Source organism: Tamandua tetradactyla, chromosome 12 (genome assembly GCF_023851605.1).
Source record: "Tamandua tetradactyla isolate mTamTet1 chromosome 12, mTamTet1.pri, whole genome shotgun sequence".
NCBI classification, from domain to species: domain Eukaryota; kingdom Metazoa; phylum Chordata; class Mammalia; order Pilosa; family Myrmecophagidae; genus Tamandua; species Tamandua tetradactyla.
This window is the reverse complement of record NC_135338.1, coordinates 92228023-92246489: the sequence shown is the minus strand read 5'-3', so window position 1 is coordinate 92246489 and position 18467 is coordinate 92228023. Positions and strand designations below refer to the sequence as shown.

The following is an 18467-nucleotide window of genomic DNA, read 5'->3' as shown; positions in this document are numbered from 1 at the left end:
TTCTCCGCAGACCCTGTGCTCATACATGCCCGATGCTTAACCACTGCCCGCTGTCGGCTTGGGCAGCCTGGGAAGCTAACACACCCCCCCTTTCCCACGGGGTGCCTTCCCGGAGGAGGCCAGCCCCAGAGGAGGTACACGTGGGAAGCAGGCCAAGGAGGGGACGTGGGCTGGGGACAGTACGACACCCCACATGGATCTGATGGCGGCCATCCTGAGGAAGGGAGAGCCCAGGACACACACACACACACACACACACACACACACACTCAGCCTCACACACACACACACTCAACCTCACACACGTACATACTCACAGTCCCACACACTCAGCCTCACACACACACGCACACAGCCTCACACACACAGTCACACACACAGCCTCACACACTTACATACACACATGTTCACTCAGCCGCACACACTTACATACCCACTCACACACACACTCATCCTCAGCCTCACACACTCACACTCACCCTCAGTCTAACACTTAAATACCCAATCACACGCAAACACACTCAGTCTCACACAATACCCACTTTCATACTCACTCATCCTCATACACTTAAATACCCACTCACACACACACATACATACATTCGCAGTCAGTCTCACACACTTACATACCCACTGTCACACACACATACACACACATGTACTCAAACACACGTTCTTCAGATACTGCAGAAACATCACACTTTCCTGAAGCTTCGTTTAGTATACACTTAGATGTCTCTGCCATGTCAAGATTTCAGTCTTTCTCTGAATTTCTTTGCTATGTGCTTCAAGCACTAGGACCCTATTTGAATTGTCTTTGGGCAGTTCACGATTCCAAACTGTCAATTTTGCAGTTGTTTATTCATTCAACAAACATTAATTATTTCTTAGGTGGGCTACACCCTGGGAATACATTGATGAACAAAAGAGAGCAGGACCCCGGCCTCCTGGTGCTTACATTTCAGTAGGAAAGATAGCCAAAAGGAATGAATGAATGAGTGAGTGAAATAGTAAACAGACAAAATCACTGTAAGTTGTGGTGAATCCTCTGAGAGGGATAAGGCAGGTGCTGAGTGATAGGGAGGCAGCGTCACTTGATTGGGAGGAGACCGTGTGGCGTGACCTCTGGGCTGACACCCGGAGGCTGAGAAGTGCTAACCCTGGGGTGGCGAGCAGACACTTAGGCAGAGGGAACAGTGTGTGCAAGAGACACAAGGCAGGGAGAGAAATTAGTGTATCTGAGCAACCAGAATAAAACCTGGGAGGAGGAGTGAACAGGAGGGGGACGGAGAGCTGAGACGAGAGGTTTGCCTGGGGTTGATGAGTTTTCTGTACATCATAGGGATCCATTTTTCGGGTTAAGCAGGAATGTTGATGCTTGCTTCTGTGAATGGATGACAGATAACCAAGCAGAAGTTCTCGCAGCAGTGGTCATGAAACATACTAGCAGCCCAGACTGCTGAAGGAGCTGGGAAAGATTTTGGAGGTGGTAGGAATTTCTTATGGATTGTGGGTGGTGGTGGTTGGGGTGGGGGAGATACAGAGATATAGAAGAATCCAGGAAAACTCCTAGAGTTTCTGGCTTTCCCAAATGTCTATCTCTTTCCACCTCTTATCTTGATTGAGAATGATCTAACATTTTCCTCAGCCATATAAATATTATTTCTTTAGAGCAAAGTAAAAGTGTTAGGCAATGCTTTTCCAGTTCACGATCACAGGTTTGGAATGGATTGGGTCTCTGGCCCAGGTGGGCAGACCTCTTTGAGGACTTGGAGGTCATTGGGTCAGCCACCGGATCAGGAGACCGTGAGTTGTGTCACAAACCTAGTTAATGGCGGGAGCCCGGCTACAAGTCTTTGAACTTTACCTACAGTCCTTTGCATTTCTTTTTTTTAACATGGGCAGCCTCTGGAAATTGAACTTGGGTCTCTAGCACGGCAGGCAGGAATTCTGCCACTGAGCCACCATTGCATCGCCCTGCATTTCTTTTTATTTTTTTAATTTAGGTGAAATTCACATTCCATGCAATTAATCATCTTAAAGGATACGATTCAGTGGCTGTACAACCACCATCTCTTTCTAGATTCAAAGCTTTTTATCACCCCACAAGAAGCTCCCATACCCTTGAAGTATTCATTCCCCATACCCCCCCCCCCAAACTCTAGGGAACCCTAATCTGCTTTTGGTCCTATGGATTTGCCTATTCTGAACCTTTCATATAAATGGGCCTATAATAGTAGACTTTTGTGTCTAGCTTCTTTCACTCAGCTTAATGTTTTTAAGGTTCACCCAAGTTGTAGCATGTGTCAGTACATCATTCCTTTCTAAGGCTAAGTAATAGTCCTTTATCTCCAGCCTTCCCAATACAGTCAGCTCTAGACCATAAGTGGGGCCCTGTCAAAAGCCATTGCCCAGCGGTTCCCAGACACTGCTGGGTTCTGTGGCAGCCACCGCAGGTCTGTTGACACTCAAGCCATGGTGGACGGAAATGCTTTTTGGAGTTTATAATGAATGGGTGCTGGTTGACTCACCAGGATACATCTCCCTACCAAAGTCTGAGGGAAAGGAATCTTAAAATATATTTACACATGGGAATGTGGAGGCACAATTTGCCATTTCAGGAGGCAGAAACAAGGCCTTCCATCAGTCTGTGCTTTCCAATCTGCAATCTTCCTTTAATGAGGAAGCTTCTCTTGGAACATTAAAGTGACTTAGGTAATAAAATTAGCTTTGACCTATAAGCCTATTGAAGAGAGAAATCCCAGAAGGTCCTTCTAAGAATGAAATGTCAATGAATGGCCTGTGCTTGCGTGAGTGGAGAAAGACGGTGCAGTATGTGGACCCAAGCTCCTTCAGTGTAGAAGAATCATTTTAAATATGCCTGAGATGAAAAAGCAAAGGCTGAGAAGTTGTGCAAATCACCAAAAGTATCAAGAGCTGGGATATAATCGGAAGACTCCCACAGAGGGAAGTGGTTCAGTCAATTATCAAAATGATTGTATATTTTGCAATGATTAAAGACAATGGTTTAAAGAATATTCTGTATCTTTGGAATGCATATGGTAGACAACCAAATGGAAGAGAGGTTCTGAAACTATAATATGGTTGGGCTTGCATTCATTGTAGGTAAAGGACTTGGAAGGATTGTTAATTTTTGGCCCCTCTAATGCAGTTCTAATATATTAAAAAGAAAGAAAACATGCAATCAGAACTGAAGCCCCCTGTTTAGTTGTCTAATGCTTATAGGCCATGGAGCAAGAATAATAGGACCAGAGTTGCCAAAATTCCCCTCCAAGGGAGGGCAGCATGTGACTCTTAGCCAGTGGAAATGTGCCGCGTGGAATGACAAAGGAGGGACTCACCTGCCCTGTACACTCCTGGCAGAAATATGTCATCAGGTGTGTCTGCGAGTCCCAGCAGGATGGGCCAGCACGTGCCCATGGCGTTGTCATCCATCCCCAGCATGGCGCTCCATAAGCATCGTAGAAGGAAGCTCAAAATTGGTTCCCTGAGCGAAGGGCTGACCACAGGATGCAATGGGGGGGACGGGGCCATGTGCTTTGGCCTTCAGCCCCGAATACTTCCTTCCTGGGCCTCGCATGGGGCTGGGAAGGCAGAGAAACTCGGTTCTTTGAAATAGCCATGCTCACTCCTTCTGGGCTGCCGTCCTGTGTGTTCCTCCAGTGACAAGATGCCTCCTTACCAGGTGTGGCCTTTTTGGGACATCCCGTGGCTTAGTGACATTCACCCAACAAGAAGAGCAACTGGTCTTTAACTCAGAAATCCGACTTGTACAGGTGTCCTTCTGAGAAGGTTTGAGGACTCTTAGGCCTGGACTTTCTCGAACAGTCTCAGGGGCCTCAGGCTGGGGCCACTGGGAGAGTTGTCACTCAGGTGGGGTGGCATTGCCTGGATACCCTGCACCTCTTCTTCCCTCTCTTCTCTGCTCTGGGGTTTTTTTACTGGTCCTCTCGGGGGCTCTCAAGCCCTCATTGCCTTGAAAAAATAACCCTAAGAGCAGGAAATGGACTCTGTAAAGCAGCCCCTTATCCTTGTCACCAGAGGCCAGCAGTCTGTCTTCAGTGGGTGATAAACTTTGTTGTTGTATAACCCACTTCAGCGATTATTAAAAATTTGAGTTAGTTCCCAATGTGAAATTTGGGTTTAGCAGTAAATGGTTTGAAGCAGTAATGGCTGGGACCCGGAAGCAGCTGCACTCGGGACAGGGCATGCTTCCCTCACGTGCCCCAGCCCCACCCTGTCTGCTCTCCTTTTCTGTTCCTCTCACTCAGCCCGAGGAGGCGGTTGACTTCGGGACCCTTGGTGGGTCTGGACTGCAGACAGTCGTCATGGAGGCTGGGGCTCTGCTTGTTGCACAGCTGCTGGGAGCCCACCTCTGCCCCCTGTACTGTTCCCAGGCAAGAGCCACCGTCCACCTGTCCGCTGCCTGTCCGGTCTGATGTGTGCTGTGTTTGTCTTCCCGACTAGATGTTCCAGTAGGGCCGTGGGAGCAGAAGCACAGCTCAGATGGCAAAGATAGGCTGTCAAATGAAGATAACATAGAGATTGGCCTCGGCTTTACTTGCTCAACTTTCCACACCCTAATAGGGGCAAGAGCCGGCAAGTGGGTAAGGCCCTGGGTCTCTGATAATTACCTGCCTTTTGTTTACCAGATCTGCTGATCGGGCCATGCCCTGGGAAGCTTGCTCTGCCCTGACTGATGTGTGAAAGTCACAACTGGCTCGTCCCTTTGCAGAAGGCCCACGGACAACCCCGTGCAATGCTCCTAAAGGTGTTCTCCATGTGCAGGGCTTGTGTGTGTGTGTGTGTGTGTGTGCGTGCTGTATTTTTATTATTTGCCAGAGAAGTTGTAAGTTTACAGAAAAATCACATATAAAATGCAGAGTTCCCATATACTACCCTATTATTAACACCTTGCATTTCATTTGTTGCAATTAATGAAGGAATGTTTTTATGATTGTACTAGTAACTGTAGTCCTTTAAGCTTCACTGTGTTGTACAGGTCTATGGATTTTTAATTTTTTTTTTTATTCTAGCAAAATATGTGCAACCTAAAATTTCCCCTTTTAACCATGTTCAAATATTTCAGTCCTGTGAATTTATTCCTAGTGTTGGGCTACCATCACCACCATCCTTTAATAAAACTTTTCTCTCATCCCATATAGAAACCCTTTATAACTTAAGCATTACTCCCCATTGCCTGCCCCCAGCTCAGTCCCTGGTGACCTAAATTCTAGCTTCTGAAGCTATGAGTTTGCTTATTCCGGTTGTTTCATAAGAGTGAGATCATGAAATATTTGGCTTTTTGTGTCTCGCTTATTTCACTCAACATCATATTTTCAAGGTTCATCCATGTTTTCTCATGATTCGGAAATTCCTTTTTGTAGCTGAATAACCTTCCATGGAGCGTATATGCTGCATTTGAATTATCCACCCATTGGTTGATAGACACTTGGGTTGCTTCCATCTTTTGGCAATAGTGAATTATGCTGCTGTGAACATCAGTGTGCACATAGCTGTTTGAATCCCTATTTTCAATTCTTTTTGATATACCTGTAGGTATTCCAGGTCATATGGTAATTCTACATTTAACTTGTTGAGAATGAGGAACTTTCAAACTGTCTTCCACAGTGGCTGCACCATTTCACATCCCTACTGACATGTTCCTATTTCTCCACATCCCCGCTAACGCTGATAGTTTTCTATTTAAAAAAATTTTGCCATTCTAGTGCCATGTGAAATGGTAACCCATTGTGGTTTTGATTTGCATTTCCCTAATGTCGAATTTTGTTGAGCATCTTTTCAAGTGCTTTTTGGCCATTTGTTTATCTTCTTTGGAGAAATGTCTACTCAAGTCTTCTGCCCATTTTTCAGTTGAGCTGTTTGTCTTTTTTATTGTTGAGTTTTAGGATTTTGTTTTAATAGATTCTGGATATTAAACCCTTCCCAGCTATGTAATTTTCAAATATTTTCTACAATTGTATAGGTTGTCTTTTAACTATCATGACAAAGTACTTTGCACAAATTTTAAATTTTGGTCAGGTCCCATTTATTTTTTCTTTCGTTGCTTGTGCTTTGGATGTAAAATCTAGGAAACCATTGCCTAATGCCAGGTCCTGAAGATGCTTCCCTGTGTTTTTTTTTTCTAGGAATTTGATAGTTCAGACTCTTTTATTTAGGTGTTTGATCCATTTTGAGTCATGGTCTAGAACCCAACTATTTTGGGGTGCTGTGCTTGTAACCGCCTCTCCTCCACTTCGATGAATTCATTTGTGAGCTCTAGGAGCTTTGTTGTGGATTTTTCAGGATTTTCTGTATATAGAATCATGTCATCTGCAAACAGGGATAGTTTTATTTCTTTCTTTCCTGTTTGAATTCCTTTTATTTCTTTTTCTTGCCTAAGTGCTCTGACTAGAACTTCCAGTACGATGTAGAATAGCAGGGGTGACAGTGGGCATCCTTGTCTTGTTTCTGATCTTAGAGGAAAAGCTTTCAGGGTTTTCTCTATTATGATTTTAGCTGTGGGTTTTTCATAGATGCCCTTTATCATGTTGAGGAAATTTCCTTCTATTCCTGGTTTTCTAAGTGTTTTTATAAAGAAGGGATGCTGTCTTTTGTCAAATGCCTTCTCTGCATCAATTGAGATGATCATGTGTTTTTTCCCCTTATTTGCGTTAATGTGCTGTTTTTATTTGATTTTCTTATGTTAAACCAACCTTGCATACCGAGATAAATCCTGCTTGGTCATGGTGTATAATTCTTTTAATGGGCTGTTGAATTTGGTTTCCCAGTATTTTGTGGAAGATTTTTACATCTATGTTCATAAGAGATAGTGGCCTGTAATTTTCTTTTCTCATAATATCCTTATCTGGCTTTGGTGGAAGGAGGATGTCGGCTGCAGAGAGGGAGTTAGGGAGTGTTGCCTCCTCTTCAACTTTTTGGAGGAATTTGAGCTGGGTTGGTGTTAATGTTTGTTGGAATGTTGGGTAAATTTCCCCTATGAAACCATCTGGTCCTGGGCGTTGCTGTGTTGAGAGCTTTTTGAGTACCGATTTAATCTCCACTAGTTATTGGTCTGTTGAAATCTTCTGTTTTCTTCCTGAGTCAGTGTAGGTAGTTTGTGAGTTGCAAGGAATCTGCCCATTGCGTCTAGGTTATCTAATTTTTTGGCAAACGGTTGTTCATAGTATCTGTGTATAGTTGTTTCTTTTTTCTGTGCGTGGATTTGAGGGCGAGGGCTGGAGCCGAGTTTAGAAGTCGAGGCACCATGAGTGGTGCCGCGCCTCCCCCATCCTACTCCTGCACCTAAGCTTGCAGGCTCCTCAGAGGTGCTAGCAGGCACCAGCAAGACCGCAGTGGAAAGCAAGGGCCCTTCCTTAGGAGTTCGGAGTTTCCCAGTCCAAGCACCACTGTTCTCTGAAGTCCATGTACACTGGGTAGCACATATCGTGAACCAGGCTTTATAGGAAACACGTGCATCCTTGAACTTGCTGCAGCTGTTGCTGATGGCTCTGGGAGTTTCCCCCCAAGGTTGAACAGCTTTTATAGCAGTTTGAGGACTCTGGAGGCATGTCCTCTAGGGGCTCTCTCTGGTGCCCTGTGTGTACAGACCCAAGAGCTGGCTTTTCTCCCCCTGATGCCAGAAGGTGCTCTAAGGAGAGGAAGAGGAAGGTGAAGGAAATGGAAGCTCAGAGTCAGACCGATCAGGTCCTTTTTCCCTGACTAATGGTCCCAAATGTATCCTGGTTGGTCCCTGCCCAGCCTCCTTGGCAAAAGTCTGAGGGACCCAGGAAAATCTCCCATCTGCAGTTTCTTTAACAACCTAAAGAATTGGTCATCCATAAACAAGTCAGTATGTTAGAAGGCTTTTTTTTTTTTGGCTTTCCATTTACACCATCCTTTGTGGGAATCATTCCCTCAGGTTTCATCCCTGGCGTAAACTTCCCTGGCCTTGCACAGATGGCATCACGGTCCCTCTATGTCTTTATCCAGCTCTCATTTCGTATTTACTGAGCATTTACCTTCTGCACGCAGTGCCTGGCTGTGGACGGGGCCAGTGCTGGAGAACGGTATAATAAACAAATAGCCCAAAAGGCTGGGTCCTCTGATGGGAGCCTCCCCGCAGGGACGACAGATGTCATGTGTATGTGTGACTTCACATGCACACATGGATGGCAGATGTCATGTGTGACTTTACATGCACACACGGACGGCAGATGTCATGTGACTTCACATGCACACGCGGACGGCAGATGTCATGCGTGACTTCACATGCACACATGGACGGCAGATGTCATGCGTGACTTCACATGCACACACGGACGGCAGATGTCATGTGTGACTTCACATGAACACACACTCATGCAGATGATGGTGCCGTGGCGAAGGACAGGGGCAACAGGGCCGGCTGCCTGGGGTCAAATGCGGTTCCCCCGTTTGCTCTCCTGGGATCTTGCCCCAGGCTCTTCATCTATAAGTGGAAACAACGCGCAGTGCCCAACTCACAGGCTGTGGTGAGGGTAAAACGGTAACTGTGTGTGAAACACCAAGGCAGCGCCCAGCAGCTGGGAAGCCCCATGGGACGGTGATGATTCTAGAAGGCAGACTGCAGCGGATTCTTCTGAGGAGATGAACACCGCGTGCTGCCAGTGTAGGGGAAGAAAAACGAAGATCTGACTCGAGAGCTTTCAAGAGATCGTGAGAGTGGGGCTGCCTTCGAGGACGAATGCTGTAGTAGGCAGAGCCAGCAGCTTGCACAAGTGCAGGGGGTGACTGCTCCTGCACCTTCTGAATGTGGGGCTGCCCCTGTGCCCAGAGTTCAGGGTGTGCTTATATGGGAGGGGACGAGGGGGGCTGGGGAAGTGGAAAAGAAGCCCTGGAGAGCCATGGGTTAAGGAAGTCAGCATTGCTCTATGTGATGCCTGCGCCTTGACCTGCAGCCAGTGGGCACCCAGTCCGGCCACTGGCCCTTCACCCCAGGCCCTGACCAAGGGGCTTCGAACTCCTGGTAGTCCGGCAGGAGTGTAGGGGGACAGGTGAGCTGATACAGGTGGAGGTTGTGCAGTAAAAGCAGGCTGCTCCCTTCAGCTGTGGACTGTGTAATCCACCTGTGGGGCCTTGGATTTGACTCATTTCTCTTCCACTTCCCATCCACCGCATGGTCCCACCTTTTCTCTCTTTGGAACAAATTTAGATTTTGTACAAGTTCATTTTTCTCTGTTTCACAACCCATCTGATGGCTCTTGTTCCTGCGTCTCCTCTTTGGGGTGACTGCTGGCAAATGGTTGTGAATGTCTTTGGCAAGGCTGAATTTTAGGATTTGTGAAGAACTGATTCTGCCTTCAGTAATGTGATGACAAATACTTCCTGGGCAATATAATCTGGGAGCCACCCTCTGTGGCGCCAACTTGTAACTAGTTTCCAGTTGGAGAAAGAAAGCACATAAATATTTTCCTGGCGTTCACTTCATTTGACAGGTGAGCTTAATTGGCTTTGCATGTTCTCATGCTAAGGCCATTTCCACTGTTCCCTGGGGCTGATGTGGTTTTGAATTGAGTTATTTTAAACTGATACTCATCTCATTTATTCACATCTTTAAGTAGACAATACTTTGTTGATATGAAATTCACATACCATAAGTTTCACCCTTTTAAAGTACACAGTTCGGTGGTTTGTAGCTTATTCAGAAGGTTGTGCAGCATCACCATTATTTAATTCGAATATTTGATTGCACCAAAAAGAAACTATGTATCCATTAGTGTTCACACCGTCCCCTCTCCCTCTGTTCCTGGCAACACTAATCTGCCTCCTGTCTCTTTGGATTTGCCTATTCTGCCAATTTCATATAAATGCAGTCATACAGTATGTGAGCTTTTGTGTCTGCTTTCTTTGATTTAGCATAAGGTTTTCAAGGCTCATCCAAATTGTAGCATGTGTCAGTACTTCATTCCCTTTGTGAGTGAATATTATTCCATTGTATGGAGAAAGCACATTATGTTTATCCATTCATCAGTTGATGCACATTTAGTTTGTCTCCCCTGTTGGGCTATTATGAGTAGCTGCTATGAACATTTGGGTATATATTTTTGTATGCACATATGGTTTCAGTCCTCTTGAGTATCTGCTTAGAAGTGGGATTGCTAGGTCGAATGGTAGCTCTATGTTTAATAGTTTGACAAAATGCCAAGCTGTTTTGCAAAGTGGCTGCACCCTTTTCTGTTCCCACCAGCAATGTATGGGGCTTCCAGTCTTTTCCAAAACTGGCCAGTCCTTGTTATCGTCTGCCTTTTGGAATTGAAGCTGTCCTAGTGGGTGGGCATTGGTTCTGAGCGTTTCACTGACTGATGATGTTGAAGATCTTTCTATCTGCTTATTGGCCATTTGTATATATTACTTGGATGATTGTCCAAATCCACTGTCCATTTGTAAATTGAGTTGTTTCATTCTTGACATGCCAGTGTTCTTCATCTGCCCTGGAGACTAGACCTTTATCAGACATGTGATTTGCAAAATTTTCCTCCCACTCTATTAGTTGTGTTAATTATATATTTTCACATGTGCCTTTCACCAGAATACTGGGCTCTTGGTGGCCCACAAAGGATAGTGCTCAGAAACTCTACTGAGAAACAGTGAGTGATTCTCCTTTGCCATCTTTGAAAATACAAATGGGATCGGAGTAAGATAGGCAGAAATGGATAATAAATTGCTGAGCAAAACCGCGTAGGCATAAGGTGCAAGATTGCATGCTGAAGCGTCTCGTCTCTAGATGATATTTTCAAGATCAGTGAAGGGAAAGACTGGAGAACAGATCTGGGCTTGCACGTGTGTTTTTGATGCAGTAATTATACTCTCCCGGAATCGATGGGGTGACTCTGCAGAGCCCTGTAGACATGGTGTAATTATTGCATGGAGAATTACAGTTGTCAGGTATTGATTGTCCTCTCAGCAAGTATTTGCACACCTCCTTATGCCCTCATGCGACTCCAGCCCTGCTACACAGGCCTAATTCCCAACGACCTCATCAAACTGACAGGTTAGTTTTCCATCTGCTAAGATAATACAGTATAATAGGCTGGCTTAATGTTTTTGGCTTACACTTTTGAGGCTGGAAGTCCAAAGTCAAGGCATCAGGAAGGCAATGCTTTCTCCCCAAAGACTGGCTTTCTGGGCTGGCTGCTGGTGATCCTTAGTCCTGGGCTTTTCTGTTGCATGGTGATGCATATGTACATTTTCTCCCCTCACATCTGCTGACTTCCAGCTTCTGACTGTTCCCTGTGGCTTCTGCTTTCTGCATCCATTTTCCTTTGCCGTATGTGGATGGAGGCCCACCCTCATTTAGTTAGGGCACACCTTGACAATACTAGTTTCAAAGAGCATATTTACAAATGGACTCATACCCACAAGACTAGAGGTTGGGACGTGAAATGTCTTCTTTTGGAACATGATCCTGTCCCCAACAGGGTGAAATCCAGGTGAGGGAGGCTCCAGCTGCAGCCTCACCTTTATCAGGGCAGATGCAGCTGGGGGAGTCTCAGGTTTAAGGACAAGGTGGGACAGTGTCACCCTGAAAAATGGAATTGAAGAAGAATCAAAAGAAACCAGTAGGAGTCAGCCTCAACGGGGTTGCCTCGGGAAATAATCTGCACAGAAGAGGTTTCTCCTTCTGCAGGTAAGACCTGGAGGCTCCTTAATCTAGATAGAGGACCCAGGTCAACTTTGAGAAGGAAGACATCTATTTATAAAGCAGTTCTTGTAGGATACATGGTAACCTTAGAAAGTGTAATTCAACTGTCTGACTCATTCATTCACTCATACATCCATCCACTCATTCATTCATTCATTCATTGAATAAACACTTGTTGAACTCCTGCCATATTCCAGGAAGTACCTGGGCTAGGTGAAAGATGAGTAATGCACAGCTCCTCTTCTCAAGGAATTGTGGTTTCCTGGGCACCCCAGACTGGAGGCAAATGAGTCCTAAGAAGTAGAGATGTGGAATGGGTGTGGGGTGGGATGGGATCCAGCCAGCAGAGGAAGGAGTGGTCAGACCTCCCTCGGGGTCTTAAGGAGCCACTGAGAGGCAGAGCGAGGCTGGGCCTGAGCTGGCCAGGAGGAATGTTTATCCGATAGACTGGGGAGTTGCAGGCAGAGGGTGTGGTTCCGGCTGGGGCCTGCACCCCTGAAACCTCAAGGCTGCTGTGGGAGGTGCAGGGAATCAGGACAGGGAGCGGGGAAAGGGAAAGTCAGTTGGCTGTCAGGGTTTGTGCCCAGTGTTCAGCTCTGCTTTTGGGGAGGGTTAGGGTCTGGGAAGGGTGTGTTTGGGGACTGACCTCCTTGCAGGGATGGCCTCAAGGTGGGGCAATGGCATCTGTGCACTGTGTGTGTATTAGTTTGTTAAGATGCTGGAATGCAATGTACCAGAAGCAGGAATGGCTTTTATAAAGGGAATTTAATAAGTTACAAGTTTACAGTTAAGGCTATGAAAATGTCCAAACTAAGGTATCCAGGAAAAGATACCTTAATTCAAGAGTAGCTGATGGGTCTGGAGCCTCTCTGTCAGCTGGGAAGGCACGTGACTGGCATCTGCTGACCCCTTGCTCCTGGGCTTCATTTCCTTTAGCCTCTGTTTCTTGTGGGGGCTCCTCACTTTGCTTCTGTGGGGCTGGCTTTCGTCTCTTGGCTTCCCTTGGCTTTCTCCAGGTTCTAGCTTGCTTAACATCTCATGGGAAGGCACATGGAAACGTCTGCTGGGCTCCAAGCATCTGCGAACATCCGTGTCGGTTCTCTGAGTGTCTACATCTGCTCTCTGTCATTTCCAGACTCTCTCCAAAGTGTTTCAGCCTGGTGTGGCAAGTCTGTCTGGGGTGATTGTTCTCGTCTCTTCTCTGGAACACCGAACCTCATCCAGCAGCTTTCTGATGCTGATTTGTCTTTTTGGCTCCATCCCACTTCTGGGTCCAGGGTAGGGATGAACCAGCTGGAACAACAGTCCTCAAACATGTGCTTCTCAGGACTCTTGACTGTTATTATCGACTGTTATGGAGGACCTCAAAGCTCTGGGGTTGTGTCTGTTGATCTTTACTATCTTAGACATCAAAACTGAGACATTTTGAGGCCATGCGACCCCACAGGGCCGGGTTCCGTGACCATCGGGGAGTCTGTTGCACGTCACGTAGAGACCCACTGAGGGATGAGAGTGAAAAGGAAGTGAGTTCTCAGTGTGCTCATGAAAATAGTTTTGGCCTCCCAGACCCCCCGAAAGGCTCTTGGGGACCACTTGGTCACGATACCCGTCCATGATCTAGGTGGTCACTGGGCCTCTGGTGGCCTTCCCTGCATAACCCCCCATCCGCCGGGGCGCAGCTCTGCGGTCGGGCACTGTGCTCAGCCGGGGCGGCCTGAGGGCAGGGGGATGGCCGAGAGGGACGGGTAGAGGTCAGTGGGGCAGGCAGATCCCTGCCCTCCAGGGTCCCCTGGGGCCAGATGAATACATAGTCACTGAAGCTGAGAATTGCTTTGCAACTCTGACAAGCTCTGTGATGAGGGATGAAGATGAGGGGCCAGATCTAGCGGGGGGGGGGGGGGGGTGCTGGGCAGGCCGAGAACCCCACAGCAGGGCTGACGGGCTGACGGGGAAGAGGCAGGGGAGCAGGAGGCTATTCTGTCAGCCCCGTGAGTGCGGCTGCCTGGGGTGCTGGGGTCCTGCAGAGTCTAGGAGCCTCCTGCTGCCCTTTCCCCCAGCTGGGATCTTCCTACCTCCCCTTCCCCTCTTGGACCCTCCTTGGCTCTCACCCCCACCACAGGTGCCACTCCCCAGGGACCCCTCCCCAGCTGCTCCATCCACCTCTGATTCCTGTCATACCTCTGCCCTGAGAATAATGGAAGCCTCCTATTCCAGGGACTTTACACAACCCCGTAGCTATCCCATCTCATAGTGAGGGAGATAAGCACCCAGTAAGTGGGGGAGGGGACAGGGGAGCGGGGACAGATGCTGGCACCCAGCCAGGTGGCTCCCATCTCTCCTCTTGACCTTGGGTTATGTCACCTCTCATCCTGTGTTATTCTGTTTCCAGCTCTGGGCCCTGTGTTTGCATCACCAGGCCGGAGACATTCTAGGTGCTTGTTAGAGGCTTATCTTTATATCCCACTTGCCTGGAACTGCATGCCTCCTGAGATGCCCTTAATAAAGAAATGAGTACATGAGCTGAGGAGCAGACCACAGAAGAGGTGAATGCATGCACTCATGATGTCTGAAAGCTGTAATTACCGGCATTTTTCAGACCAGAGGCATGAATTCATAACGTCTAGACAGGTCCCCAAACCATCCTAGTCATGGGTAGATGCTTTTCTGAAATGACTTTGTAAGCTGTGAAGTCCCTTGCCAACAGGAGGTATTGTTTTTACAGGAATTAAAAGGAAAGTCTCTTGGGACTAGTACTTTTCAAGGCCTAGGCTGGAGAAGTTGTTTGAAGGCAAGAATCGGGGATGATGAGAGCATGATTTGTTCCGAGGCAGGTGGTCAAAAGGCCCATCCCAGAGCCTTTGGAGAATGGAGATGAGCTGCTGTCTTCACTGTCTGCTCTTTGACTTCCTGCTGGGGCTGGCTGGCTTCTGAGCTCCACAGAGGCTGGGTGGTCTCTCTGCAGGAGGTCTGAGACCCCGGAACCAATACACACCATTGTGAGCAAGTGAGTGATGAGAAGGACTTGGCTCAATATGGGGCCCTGTTGTTGTAGATGCAAGAGGCCACGTGAATGTCAGTTGTTATCATTTTTGCCTCTTCTGGGCATCCCCAGTTGCAGCATGCTTTGTGGGTTTTCCCCATCAGCTCTGTGTTTACTGGTAAGTGAAGTAATTGGAATTTTTTTCAAAGGGAAGCAATTTGCATATGAGGAAGGGAAAATAACTGGGAATGAATAACTCATCTGGCAGTGGGAAATAGCCTCTGGCATAGAGAGATCTCTAACCTTGCCTGAACAAGCAGCAGGGATTTGGCTTCTGACTCTTCTTAAAGTAAGAACCTTCCTGCTATACCCTGATGAGAAAGAGCCTAAGACAAACTCTTGGCAGTTTGAGAATTTGGTAGAGAGGTTTACTTTCTCTGCCCAGTCAACTTTTGTGTCCTCCTTAACCAAGCTCCCATGATTTCTCTCCCTCTGTGGTCACCCCCCAGCCAGTCTCCTACTTCTGCCCCAGCAGACTGCAGTCACCAGCGTGACCTTCTGAAACTGCAGAGCGAATCTGAGCACCAGAGCCTCTGGTGCCTTCACTTGCTCCGAGTAAAAGCTCAGGTGTTACCATGACCCTTAGGATCAGAGCCACTTGGCCTTTCTAACTTCATTTCTTACCAGCCCGGTCTTTGTCTTCCTACCTGCAGCCATACTGGCCTCTTTACTGTGCTGCATATCGAGCTGATTCCCGACCTCAGGCCCTTTCCATTTGCTGTCCCCTCTACCTGGGACACTCTTTCCCCGGATACCCTCATGGCTCTCTTCCTTACTTGGTTCTGGGCTCTGCTCTTATCAGAAAGAAAATGGCCTTATATAAAGTAGTACCCTTTTCCCTGTACTCCCTGCCCCCCTGTTTTGTTATGTGTGTGTGTGTGTGTGTGTGTGTGTTTTCTGCCTGCTACACCAAAATATAAGCAGTATAAAGACAAGGACCTTGTTGACTTCACTGCTATGTTTCCAGTATGTTCTGGAACATAATAGATGCTCACCTATTTTCATGTGGTGTAAATGAAAATGAAGGCCTGAGTCTCCATCTCGCATGCACCTGCCCCAAGCCTGGACCACACACATACACTCAGCACGACCTCACTGTGGCGTCCTGGAGCAGAGATTCGCTTTCCGATTTCAGCAGTCTTGGATTTGAATTTAGGCTCCTGTCTGCACTTTCATTTATTCACTTGCGAATAGAGAGAGCAGGCCTTACCTTGTAGGGCTGTTGGAGGAATGGCATTTTAAGTGTTTAGTATTTGTTAACTGTTATCCTTTTAGTCTTAGACAGAAGAAAGCCATTTTTTTTTGTTATTGTTAAACTGCTTTATTGAGGGTGGTGCAGTGGTGGTTCAGTGGCAGAATTCTTGTCTGCCATGCTGGAGACCCGGGTTTGATTCTTGGAGCCTACCCATGCCAAAAATGAAAAAATAATAGTAAAATAAATAAACTGTTTTATTGAGATATAATTCACAGACCATAAGATTTGTCCATTTAAACTTTATAATACAACAGTTATATATTCATACAGCTGTGCAATCAACAGTGCAACCTAATTTTGGAATATTTTCATAACCCCAAAGAGGAACCCTGTATCCTTAGAAGTCACTCCCCATTCCTCCTGCCTTCAGCTCTAGGTAGCCGCTCAGCTACTTTCTGTCTCCATAGATTTGCCTGTTCTGGAGATTTAATATAAACAGAAGCATACAATACGTGGCCTTCTGTGACCACTCTTTTACTGAATGTAAGGGGTTCATGGTGCATCTGTATTGCAGCATGTAACAGAACTTTATTCCTTTTTATAGCTGAATATTATTCCATTGTAGGGTTAGACCACATTTTGTTCATCCATTCATCTGTTGATGGATGGCTGGGTTGTTTCCAAGTTTTGGCAATTGTGAATAACATTGTAATGAAAGTTCTTGTGCCAGTTTTTATGTGGACCAGGAGAGCTTCTATTGGAGCCCGCCATACCAAGTCAGGGATGCCTAGGGATGTCTCCTTTGAGCAGGGTTCGCAGCTCAAGCCAGATGCCACATCCTCTGATAGTACCTGATTGTGCTTTAGCAGCATCTAGTTCAAATGGGGATTGTGTTTTCAGAGAACTACTTTACTAATCCCAGCAGATGTTCTTTAGATATAGGATCGATTTTTTTCCGTTATCCTCATTATGTGTTTTACCTTTTCATATGACTAGCTGGTTATTCACTTGACTTTGACACCTGTGACCCCCCTTTTTGACTCATAAGAATCTGTTCTCCTTGGTGTCTCTCCTAGGACATACTCTACTCAGCCGCATGGCTTGACATCACCCTATCTCAGCACCTACGTTGCATTCCCTTCTCCCTCAGTGTCCCTTTTTTCAATGGAACTTTCTGTTCTCTCTGAGAACCCTTGACTTAAGCAGACTTGTCTGAAATGTGGTCTTTGTGTCTTCAGTTCATTTCATTGCAGTCAATTTCTTTATCTCCTAATTTCATTATCCATGATCCCAGTAGAATTACACAAAGTCTTTCTAGAAGATCCATTAAGTCTTGCTGATGAGCGTGTGATAACAAAGGTAGCACTGGGAACATTCTGCCAGTTCCTAGTGTTTGAGCTTCTCAGATTTGCACTTCTCCTTTTCCTGAAGGAAGCCTGATGTCCCTGGTTCTGCCCCAAAGGGCATAAGCCACAGTGACACATCTTCTCACAGGAGGGTGTGGTGATGCAGGGAAGCAGCTCCCTGGCCCTACGAGGAGAGGACGACTAGTACGGTCCGTTAGTGTCAGGCATGGAAGATGGTTGAAAACGTTCCAGTCCACGGTTTGTGGGATGCTAGAGAGAAGGCATAGCTCCTGTTCCTAGAGCACTTTCGTATAACGCATTTCCCTGTACGTTATATCACGGATCCTACCTCAAGACCTTCGCACTTGTTCCTCCACTTCGTTCTGACCTCTGTTCACATTTCCCCCTTCAGAGAGACCTTCCCTGAGCACCCTTCTCCCCCACAGCCACCGTCAGTCTCTGCCCCCTTACTCGGTTTGCTTTTCCTTCATAACACCTCTCTCCACTTAGCATAATACATATGTTTTTCTTATTGGTTGGTTGTTTTTCACCAGAATACAAGCCCCAAGAGAGTGCACTGTTCCCTATTACCATCTCTAAAGCTTAAAACAGTTCTCCGAATGCGTGAAGCATGCCAGAAATCTGTGCTGAGTGAGTGAACTTAGTTTTTATGAAAACCGTGGGGCAAAGGCCCTGTTACTCCCACTATGTAGAACGAAGAAACCCAGGCTCAGCTGAGTGGAGATAATTTTTTACGGGTTTGAGGTAGTCCTAGCTGAGCCCTAAGTCGAGACTAGCTTGTCTTTGTCCCAGCAGAGCCATCTCCCAGGTTTGCAGGACCCAAGAACTGCCCCTGTAGGTCATTTGGAGATTTTTAGAAATTGCAGGAGATGACACATGAAGTAGTGTCTGGAGTGGAAATTTTAAGAGCTATGGAGCAAGGATTTCCTGTGACCTAAGAGGGCAAACAGGAAACAACTGAAACCTGGTAAAACACGATGAGAGAGGCTCCTTGACGGAAGTTGGGGCGCCCCAGCAGTGACGTTTGAGGGGCCTTGTGCTGGACCCTGGCGAGGCTGACTCCACTGGTTCCGTTCATTCTGTTTGCCGACGGCCTGGCACAACCTCCCCGGATGTTCCTGTAAGGCAGGGCAGGCATGTGGCAGGCTCCAGATCACTAAT

The 18467-nt window shown here is 46.8% G+C and overlaps 1 protein-coding gene across 2 annotated transcripts in view; it reads left to right on the top strand.

Moving 5' to 3' along the window:
- The window catches only part of SLCO3A1 (solute carrier organic anion transporter family member 3A1), a 307991-nt gene that overhangs the window by 94549 nt on the left and 194975 nt on the right, over positions 1–18467 (top strand). The window lies entirely within an intron of this gene.